At 51.8% G+C, this 11,271-nt stretch overlaps 1 protein-coding gene across 4 annotated transcripts in view; it reads right to left on the reverse strand.

The window, feature by feature from the left end:
- Window positions 1–9,398, reverse strand: part of hdlbpb (high density lipoprotein binding protein b) — a 644,718-nt gene extending 635,320 nt beyond the window's left edge. For 3 of the 4 annotated variants that reach the window (XM_072493463.1, XM_072493462.1, XM_072493459.1), the window contains exon 1: window positions 9,246–9,398. The gene's annotated coding sequence lies outside the window, so the exon portion shown is untranslated. The remainder of the gene's footprint in view (window positions 1–9,245) is intronic. The other variant, XM_072493464.1, reaches the window with a different exon arrangement.
- Between the last annotated feature and the right edge of the window lie 1,873 nt (window positions 9,399–11,271).

Raw genomic sequence — 11,271 nt, forward strand, 5'->3', positions numbered from 1 at the left:
GGCTGTGATAGGGAATTATGGAGTTAGCGAGGCTGTGATAGGGAATTATGGAGTTAGCGAGGCTGTGATGGGGAATTATGGAGTTAGCGAGGCTGTGATGGGGAATTCTGGAGTTAGCGAGGCTGTGATAGGGAATTATGGAGTTAGCGAGGCTGTGATAGGGAATTATGGAGTTAGCGAGGCTGTGATGGGGAATTATGGAGTTAGCGAGGCTGTGATGGGGAATTATGGAGTTAGCGAGGCTGTGATGGGGAATTATGGAATTAGCGAGGCTGTGATGGGGAATTATGGAGTTAGCGAGGCTGTGATGGGAATTATGGAGTTAGCGAGGCTGTGATAGGGAATTATGGAGTTAGCGAGGCTGTGATGGGGAATTATGGAGTTAGCGAGGGCTGTGATGGTGAATTATGGAGTTACCGAGGCTGTGATAGGGAATTATGGAGTTAGCGAGGCTGTGATGGGGAATTATGGAGTTAGCGAGGGCTGTGATGGGGAATTATGGAGTTAGCGAGGCTGTGATGGGGAATTATGGAGTTAGCGAGGCTGTGATGGGGAATTATGGAGTTAGCGAGGCTGTGATGGGGAATTATGGAGTTAGCGAGGCTGTGATGGGGAATTATGGAGTTAGCGAGGTCTGTGATGGGGAATTATGGAGTTAGCGAGGCTGTGATGGGGAATTATGGAGTTAGCGAGGCTGTGATGGGGAATTATGGAGTTAGCGAGGCTGTGATGGGGAATTATGGAGTTAGCGAGGGCTGTGATGGGGAATTATGGAGTTAGCGAGGCTGTGATGGGGAATTATGGAGTTAGCGAGGCTGTGATGGGGAATTATGGAGTTAGCGAGGCTGTGATGGGGAATTATGGAGTTAGCGAGGGCTGTGATGGGGAATTATGGAGTTAGCGAGACTGTGATGGGGAATTATGGAGTTAGCGAGGCTGTGATGGGGAATTATGGAGTTAGCGAGGCTGTGATGGGGAATTATGGAGTTAGCGAGGGCTGTGATGGGGAATTATGGAGTTAGCGAGACTGTGATGGGGAATTATGGAGTTAGCGAGGCTGTGAATGGGGAATTATGGAGTTAGCGAGGCTGTGATGGGGAATTATGGAGTTAGCGACGGCTGTGATGGGGAATTATGGAGTTAGCGAGACTGTGATGGGGAATTATGGAGTTAGCGAGGCTGTGATGGGGAATTATGGAGTTAGCGAGGCTGTGATGGGGAATTATGGAGTTAGCGAGACTGTGATGGGGAATTATGGAGTTAGCGAGGCTGTGAATGGGGAATTATGGAGTTAGCGAGGGCTGTGATGGGGAATTATGGAGTTAGCGAGGCTGTGATGGGGAGTTATGGGGTTAGCGCGTCTGTGATGGGGAATTATGGAGTTAGCGAGGCTGTGAATGGGGAATTATGGAGTTAGCGAGGCTGTGATGGGGAATTATGGAGTTAGCGAGGCTGTGGTGGGGAATTATGGAATTAGCGAGGCTGTGACGGGGAATTATGGAGTTAGCGAGGCTGTGATGGGGAATTATGGAGTTAGCGAGGCTGTGATGGGGAATTATGGAGTTAGCGAGGGCTGTGATAGGGAATTATGGAGTTAGCGAGGCTGTGATGGGGAGTTATGGGGCTAGCGAGTCTGTGATGGGGAATTATGGAGTTAGCGAGGCTGTGATGGGAAATTATGGAGTTAGCGAGGCTGTGAATGGGGAATTATGGAGTTAGCGAGGCTGTGATGGGGAATTATGGAGTTAGCGAGGCTGTGATGGGGAATTATGGAGTTAGCGAGGCTGTGATGGGGAATTATGGAGTTAGCGAGGCTGTGATGGGGAATTATGGAGTTAGCGAGGCTGTGATGGGGAATTATGGAGTTAGCGAGACTGTGATGGGGAATTATGGAGTTAGCGAGGCTGTGAATGGGGAATTATGGAGTTAGCGAGGCTGTGATGGGGAATTATGGAGTTAGCGAGGCTGTGGTGGGGAATTATGGAGTTAGCGAGGCTGTGGTAGGGAATTATGGAGTTAGCGAGGCTGTGATGGGGAATTATGGAGTTAGCGAGGCTGTGATGGGGAATTATGTAGTTAGCGAGGCTGTGATGGGAAATTATGGAGTTAGCGAGGCTGTGATGGGGAATTATGGAGTTAGCGAGGCTGTGATAGGGAATTATGGAGTTAGCGAGGCTGTGATGGGGAATTATGGAGTTAGCGAGGGCTGTGATGGGGAATTATGGAGTTAGCGAGGCTGTGATGGGGAATTATGGAGTTAGCGAGACTGTGATGGGGAATTATGGAGTTAGCGAGGCTGTGATGGGGAATTATGGAGTTAGCGAGGCTGTGATGGGGAATTATGGAGTTAGCGAGGCTGTGATGGGGAATTATGGAGTTAGCGAGGCTGTGATGGGGAATTATGGAATTAGCGAGGGCTGTGATGGGGAATTATGGAGTTAGCGAGGCTGTGATGGGGAATTATGGAGTTAGCGAGGCTGTGATGGGGAATTATGGAGTTAGCGAGGCTGTGATGGGGAATTATGGAGTTAGCGAGGCTGTGATGGGGAATTATGGAGTTAGCGAGGCTGTGATGGGGAATTATGGAGTTAGCGAGGCTGTGATGGGGAATTATGGAGTTAGCGAGGCTGTGATGGGGAATTATGGAGTTAGCGAGGCTGTGATTGGGAATTATGGAGTTAGCGAGGCTGTGATTGGGAATTATGGAGTTAGCGAGGGCTGTGATGGGGAATTATGGAGTTAGCGAGGCTGTGATGGGGAATTATGGAGTTAGCGAGGCTGTGATGGGGAATTATGGCGTTAACGAGGCTGTGATGGGGAATTATGGAGTTAGCGAGGCTGTGATGGGGAATTATGGAGTTAGCGAGGCTGTGATGGGGAATTATGGAGTTAGCGAGGCTGTGATAGGGAATTATGGAGTTAGCGAGGGCTGTGATGGGGAATTATGGAGTTAGCGAGGCTGTGATGGGGAATTATGGAGTTAGCGAGGGCTGTGATGGGGAATTATGGAGTTAGCGAGGCTGTGATGGGGAATTATGGAGTTAGCGAGGCTGTGATGGGGAATTATGGAGTTAGCGAGGCTGTGATGGGGAATTATGGAGTTAGCGAGGCTGTGATGGGGAATTATGGAGTTAGCGAGGCTGTGATGGGGAATTATGGAGTTAGCGAGGGCTGTGATGGGGAATTATGGAGTTAGCGAGGCTGTGATGGGGAATTATGGAGTTAGCGAGGCTGTGATGGGGAATTATGGAGTTAGCGAGGCTGTGATGGGGAATTATGGAGTTAGCGAGGCTGTGATGGGGAATTATGGAGTTAGCGAGGCTGTGATGGGGAATTATGGAGTTAGCGAGGGCTGTGATGGGGAATTATGGAGTTAGCGAGGCTGTGATGGGGAATTATGGAGTTAGCGAGGCTGTGATGGGGAATTATGGAGTTAGCGAGGCTGTGATAGGGAATTATGGAGTTAGCGAGGCTGTGATGGGGAATTATGGAGTTAGCAAGGCTGTGATGGGGAATTATGGAGTTAGCGAGGCTGTGATGGGGAATTATGGAGTTAGCGAGGCTGTGATGGGGAATTATGGAGTTAGCGAGGCTGTGATTGGGAATTATGGAGTTAGCGAGGCTGTGATAGGGAATTATGGAGTTAGCGAGGGCTGTGATGGGGAATTATGGAGTTAGCGAGGCTGTGATGGGGAATTATGGCGTTAGCGAGGCTGTGATGGGGAATTATGGAGTTAGCGAGGCTGTGATGGGGAATTATGGAGTTAGCGAGGCTGTGATGGGGAATTATGGAGTTAGCGAGGCTGTGATAGGGAATTATGGAGTTAGCGAGGGCTGTGATGGGGAATTATGGAGTTAGCGAGGCTGTGATGGGGAATTATGGAGTTAGCGAGGGCTGTGATGGGGAATTATGGAGTTAGCGAGGCTGTGATGGGGAATTATGGAGTTAGCGAGGCTGTGATGGGGAATTATGGAGTTAGCGAGGCTGTGATGGGGAATTATGGAGTTAGCGAGGCTGTGATGGGGAATTATGGAGTTAGCGAGGCTGTGATGGGGAATTATGGAGTTAGCGAGGGCTGTGATGGGGAATTATGGAGTTAGCGAGGCTGTGATGGGGAATTATGGAGTTAGCGAGGCTGTGATGGGGAATTATGGAGTTAGCGAGGCTGTGATGGGGAATTATGGAGTTAGCGAGGGCTGTGATGGGGAATTATGGAGTTAGCGAGGCTGTGATGGGGAATTATGGAGTTAGCGAGGCTGTGATGGGGTATTATGGAGTTAGCGAGGCTGTGATGGGGAATTATGGAGTTAGCGAGGGCTGTGATAGGGAATTATGGAGTTAGCGAGGCTGTGATGGGGAGTTATGGGGTTAGCGAGTCTGTGATGGGGAATTATGGAGTTAGCGAGGCTGTGATGGGGAGTTATGGAGTTAGCGAGGCTGTGATGGGGAATTATGGAGTTAGCGAGGCTGTGAATGGGGAATTATGGAGTTAGCGAGGCTGTGATGGGGAATTATGGAGTTAGCGAGGCTGTGATAGGGAATTATGGAGTTAGCGAGGCTGTGATGGGGAATTATGGAGTTAGCGAGGCTGTGATGGGGAATTATGGAGTTAGCGAGGCTGTGATGGGGAATTATGGAGTTAGCGAGGCTGTGATGGGGAATTATGGAGTTAGCGAGGCTGTGATGGGGAATTATGGAGTTAGCGAGGGCTGTGATGGGGAATTATGGAGTTAGCGAGGCTGTGATGGGGAATTATGGAGTTAGCGAGGCTGTGATGGGAATTATGGAGTTAGCGAGGCTGTGATAGGGAATTATGGAGTTAGCGAGGCTGTGATGGGGAATTATGGAGTTAGCGAGGGCTGTGATGCTGAATTATGGAGTTAGCGAGGCTGTGATAGGGAATTATGGAGTTAGCGAGGCTGTGATGGGGAATTATGGAGTTAGCGAGGCTGTGATGTGGAATTATGGAGTTAGCGAGGCTGTGATGGGGAATTATGGAGTTAGCGAGGCTGTGATGGGGAATTATGGAGTTAGCGAGGCTGTGATGGGGAATTATGGAGTTAGCGAGGCTGTGATAGGGAATTATGGAGTTAGCGAGGCTGTGATGGGGAATCATGGAGTTAGCGAGGCTATGATGGGGAATTATGGAGTTAGCGAGGCTGTGATGGGGAATTATGGAGTTAGCGAGGCTGTGATGGGGAATTATGGAGTTAGCGAGGCTGTGATGGGGAATTATGGAGTTAGCGAGGCTGTGATGGGGAATTATGGAGTTAGCGAGGCTGTGATGGGGAATTATGGAGTTGCGAGGCTGTGATAGGGAATTATGGAGTTAGCGAGGCTGTGATGGGGAATTATGGAGTTAGCGAGGCTGTAATGGGGAATTATGGAGTTAGCGAGGCTGTGATGGGGAATTATGGAGTTAGCGAGGCTGTGATGGGGAATTATGGAGTTAGCGAGGCTGTGATGGGGAATTATGGAGTTAGCGAGGCTGTGATGGGGAATTATGGAGTTAGCGAGGCTGTGATGGGGAATTATGGAGTTAGCGAGGGCTGTGATAGGGAATTATGGAGTTAGCGAGGCTGTGATGGGGAATTATGGAGTTAGCGAGGCTGTGATGGGGAATTATGGAGTTAGCGAGGGCTGTGATGGGGAATTATGGAGTTAGCGAGGCTGTGATGAGGAATTATGGAGTTAGCGAGGCTGTGATAGGGAATTATGGAGTTAGCGAGGCTGTGATGGGGAATTATGGGGTTAGCGAGGCTGTGATGGGGAATTATGGAGTTAGCGAGGGCTGTGATGGGGAATTATGGAGTTAGCGAGACTGTGATGGGGAATTATGAAGTTAGCGAGGCTGTGATGGGGAATTATGGAGTTAGCGAGGCTGTGATGGGGAATTATGGAGTTAGCGAGGGTTGCGGATGGGGAATTATGGAATTAGCGAGGGCTGCGGATGGGGAATTATGGAATTAGCGAGGGCTGCGGATGGGGAATTATGTGAAGCAATTGAAGAGATTACAGATGAGATGTGAGGCGGGACCTATGCAATACATTTGAGGCCTCGTGATATCGTAGCCTAGGGAATGTTTAATAGACACCTTCACAGCCCAGCTGCCATGAGCTCCTTGAACCCCGTCTGCTCTACGAAGGCCCTGCTGGCACTCAACTTAATTAAATATATTTGAAGTGGAAACTATTTGGGGAGCATGGCCTTCATTGTAACGCGAGAGAGAGAGCTGCACTGGACCAGGCTGTCTGTGTAACAATCAAAAACTCGCTGTTCTCCATCTACAATGCGTCCATTTGCTTCTCCGCTGCCTGATTTTGACAGCACGCCTGGCAAAAGCGAGCACTCTTATTCCATGGTGGCTGCATTTGTTTTTGCAAACGCAAACAGGCAGCTCCCCCGCAATGCTCGAGGAGCCGACCCAGTGTGTTGCCAGACGCAGCTGAGCGCTACACACAAACAAGGAGCAGGAGGAGGCCATTCGGCCCCTCGAGCCTGCTCCACCATTTAATAAGATCATGGCTGATCTCACACTCACCAAGTCCCACCTTCCTGCCTTCCTCTCCTCACACTTAATCCATAAGACCATAAGACATAGGAGCAGAATTAGGCCACTCGGCCCATCAAGTCTGCTCCGCCATTCAATCATGGCTGATATTTTCTCATCCCCATTCTCCTGCCTTCTCCCCATAACCCCCGATCCCCTCATTAATCAAGAACCTATCTATCTCCGTCTTAAAGACACTCAGTGATTTGGCCTCCACAGCCTTCTGCGGCAAAGAGTTCCACAGATTCACCACCCTCTGGCTGAAGAAATTCCTCCTCATCTCAGTTTTAAAGGATTGTCCCTTCAGTCTGAGGCTGTGGCCTCTGGTTCTAGTTTCTCCTACAAGTGGAAACGTCCTCTCCACGCCCACTCGCTCCAGGCCTCGCAGTATCCTGTAAGTTTCAATAAGATCCCCCCCTCATCCTTCTAAACTCCAACGAGTACAGACCCAGAGTCCTCAACCGTTCCTCATACGACAAGCTCTTCGTTCCAGGGATCATTCTTGTCAACCTCCTCTGGACCCTTTCCAAGGCCAGCACATCCTTCCTTAGATACAGAGCCCAAAACTGCTCACAATACTCCAAATGGGGTCTGACCAGAGCCTTATACAGGCTCCGACTGATTAAAAATCTCGCGATCTCGGCCTGGAAAATGTTCAAGGACTCGACCTCCAGAGCTTCCTGGGATAAAGAATTCCAAAGGTTCACCACCCTTGGAGAGAAGAATAATAGAATCCTTACAGTGCAGAAGGGCGACCCCCTTATTTTAAACAGTGACCCCCTGGGTCTAGAGGAAACATCCTCTCCACATCCCCCCCGTCAATGCGCTTCGAGATGAAGAGTTTACCTGGGTTGGTACCCCAGCCAACGCTGAGGGAGAGTAGGTGGGCTTCTCCCCTCGTCTCCCAGCCAATACGTACCCCTCAACTGACATCAGCAACAGGCGATCTGCCCGTTACCAACATTGCAGTTAATGGGATCTTGCTCTGCACAATCACCAATTGCCTGGATGAGCGCAGCTCCAACAACACTCAAGAAGCTCGACACCATCCAGGACAAAGCAGCCCCGCTTGATTGCTCCCCTTCCACAAACATTCACTCCCTCCCCCACCGACGCACAGTGGCAGCCGTGTGTACCGTCTACAAGATGCACTGCAGCAACTCACCGAGGCTCCTCAGGCAGCACCTTCCAAACCCACCACCTCTACCATCTAGAAGGACAAGTGCAGCAGATACCTGGGAGCCCCACCTCCTGGAGGTTCCCCTCCGAGTCACTCACCGCCCCGACTGGGAAATACATCGGCCGTTCCTTCGCTGTCGCTGGGGGCAAAATCCTGGACCTCCCTCTCTAACAGCACTGTGGGTGTACCTACACCACGCGGTTCATGAAGGCAGCTCAGCGCCACCTTCTCAAGGGGTGCCCACACCCTCTGACCGGGCGAGGAAGCTCCTTCAGATCCGCAAAGCACTTTGGTGCTGAGGGTGTGACAGGCGCTATGTCAATACAGGTTCTTCCTGAATACATAGGTTGGGGTGGTGGTGGTGGGGGTGGGGGAGGAGGATTGGAGATGGGCTGAATGGCCTAGATCTGCTCCGTCAAAGCGGAAGGGCGCCCCATGAAGACAGGCTGGGGCTCAGCTGTGATGTGCCTGACCGAGTGCGAGAGGCGGGCAGCCCTCACAATAACAGCTCCTATCCAGCCAGGCAACCAACAGCGGCCGACTGGGCACAGAAAGAGGCCACGCAGCACGTCACGCCGCCGCCGGCCAAGCTGTCCAATTAATTGCTCTCCCTGTACAGACCTGCATCTCCCTTTTCAGCGTTTCCCCATTTCTCGGTGAACAGCCAGCAGTGAATTGCATTAGCGCAATCAGAGGACGCATTTCAAATCACAGCCCCCTGGCGTTCAAAATCCTCGAACCGCCTTCGAGCCGCCTCCGCCAATTACTCACCCTCCTGCCCGAGGAAGCCATTTCTCCCTCCCCGATCTCTTAGAACTCTTCCTCATTTTGACCGCTTCACGCAAATCTCCCCTTCCCGAAGGAGCCTTACCCTGTTTAACATGGGTTAAGGTGCCGATCCGACCAGTTACATTCTGGCCATTCAGCCCATCGTCTCTGCACCAGCTCTCTGTACAAGCACCGTGACTTAGTGTCGCTCCCTTGCCTTTTCCCCCGTAACTCCCTCCTGCACATTGTTTCCGTTCAAATAACAATCTAACTCCCTCTCGGATGCCTCGATTGAACCGGCCTCCCCCACACTCCCAGGCAGCACATCCCAGACCCCAACCACTCGCTGGGGGGGGGGGGGGGAAACTTTTCCCTCACATCACATTTGCTTCTTTTGCGAATCACTTTAAATCTGCGCCCTTCTCCCTCCCGATCTTTTAACTTTCCTTTTAACATAAATTTAGAGTACCCAATTCTTTTTATTTACCAATTTAGCGCGGCCAATCCACCTGCCCGGCGCATTTTTGTGGGGGTGAGACCCTCGCAGACACGGGGAGAGTGTGCAAACTCCACACGGACAGTGACCCGGGGCCGGGATTCGAACCCGGGTCCTCGGCGCCGTGAGGCAGCAGTGCTAACCACTGCGCCCCCGTGCCGCCCCTCTCGATCCTTTTACGAGGGGGAACAGATTCTCCCCATCTTACTCAGTCCAGTCGCGACACCCGCGTGTTTGCACAGCTCTCACCCGACAGGACAGGGTCGAGATTCCGCGAGCGGGCACGCCCAAGTTCAGCCGCGGCTCAAACCGAAATGCATCCTCCCCGAAATGCTATCTGCCCATCGCGGTGCCAGGGGCGCGGGGCAGCCTCGGTTGCCTGGTGTGTTCTGGCAAAGCTCTCTGCGCTGGGATCACTAGTGCCGTCTTTCCTCTGGGGAAGGACGGCGCCGCCAATAACAGCAGCCACAGAACAACCCCCGCCCTTGCAAACGTGGGAACCTGTTCAGTGACTCTGAGGAGCACTTACCTCATTAGAGCAATTGCTTCCCTCGAGACACGTGGGAGGCTGCTTGTTATTTAAAAGCAGGCGACGCATCTGAGAGGGGGTCGGGAGGGACATCTCGCCCGTGGGGCAGGCGTGCAAATGCTCCTCCCTTGACCGAGCCAAACAGACCACGTGAGAGTCTGACGCAAAGAACAGGGGCCGCGCGTGCACGGTGGTGCAGTGGTTAGCACTGCAGCCTCACGGCGCCGAGGTCCCGGGTTCGATCCCGGCTCTGGGTCACTGTCCGTGTGGAGTTTGCACATTCTCCCCGTGTCTGCGTGGGTTTCGCCCCCACACCCCAAAGATGGGCAGGGTAGGTGAATTGGCCGCGCTAAATTAAATGAAATTAAATTAAATTAAATTAAATTAAATTAAAATGAAATGAAAAATCGCTTATTGTCAAAAATTGCCCCTTAATTGGAAAAAATGAATTGGGTACTGTAAATTTATTAAACAAGAAGAACAGGAGGCGCTCCAGCCCGCCCCCACCCCACGTTTGACCCTCGACTCGCTTGTCCATCAGAAATCTGTCCAATTTGAATAAACTCAACGACCCACGGCATTCACTGGGGGGGGGGGGATTTCGAACCGCTGACAGGCTTCAGAGAGGAAAGTAGGCCTCTCCATCTCTACCGAAAATGGAAGCCCCCTTAATTTGGCCCTCGCCCAGTTCTAGATACCCCCCTCCCCAGAAGAAGAAACATTCTCCAAGCACCCTCCCTCGTCAAAGCCCCTCAGAGTCGAATACCTTTCAATCAGATGGAGCTGCTTGCCCCGGAGTTTCCTGGTATCAGCAGATGGGACATTGTAGATGGTCCGGATGCCAGGAGCAGATTGTGTGAGAGTACCTGTTCCCCATCGCTCCAACTGGGAATCTTGGGAGAGAAACTGGAGAATGTTTTTCTTTTGAAAGTAAAAAGCAGCAGCCCAGGAAAGATACTTATTATCACCCGAATCATTGATTGCCCTCTGCGAGCCAAAATGGCTGTTCGCGCCAAGGCCCCGGCCGGGATTTTCCCGGTCGCGCGAGCGGCGGCCATCGCCGCGAGGAGGACAGGGAAATTTGAGGATCGGCAAAAAATCTGGCCGCTCTCCCGAGTCTCCCTCTCCCCCGCGACCGGGAAATCCCGCCCTTCATCTCAAGCGGGACACAAAGCAGTTCATGCGGCACAGTGGGTTGGCACCGCTGCCTCACGGCGCCAGGGACCCGGGTTCGATCCCTGCCTCGGGTCACTGTCTGTGCGGAGTCTGCGTGTTCTCCCCGTGTCTGCGTGGGTTTCCTCCGGGTGCTCCGGTTCCCTCCCCCAGGTTAGGTGGACTTTACGGGGATGGGGCGGATTGGATTGGATTTGTTTATTGTCACGTGTACCAAGGTACAATGAAAAGTATTTTTCTGCGAGCAGCTCAAACGGATCATTTAGTACATGAAACGAAAATGCGTAATAGGGCAACGCAAGATCCACAATGTAAATACATCGGGTGAAGCATACAGGGTGTAGTATTAATCAGGTCAGTCCATAAGAGGGTCGTTTAGGAGTCTGGTGACAGTGGGGAAGAAGCTGTTTTTGAATCTGTGCGTGCGTGTTCTCAGACTTCTGTATCTCCTGCCCGATGGAAGAAGTTAGAAGAGTGAGTAAGCCGGGTGGGAGGGATCTTTGATTATGCTGCCCGCTTTCCCCAGGCAGCGGGAGGTGTAGATGGAGTCAGGTTCGTGTGACGGACTGGGCC

This window comes from Scyliorhinus torazame, chromosome 31 (assembly GCF_047496885.1).
Source record: "Scyliorhinus torazame isolate Kashiwa2021f chromosome 31, sScyTor2.1, whole genome shotgun sequence".
NCBI classification, from domain to species: domain Eukaryota; kingdom Metazoa; phylum Chordata; class Chondrichthyes; order Carcharhiniformes; family Scyliorhinidae; genus Scyliorhinus; species Scyliorhinus torazame.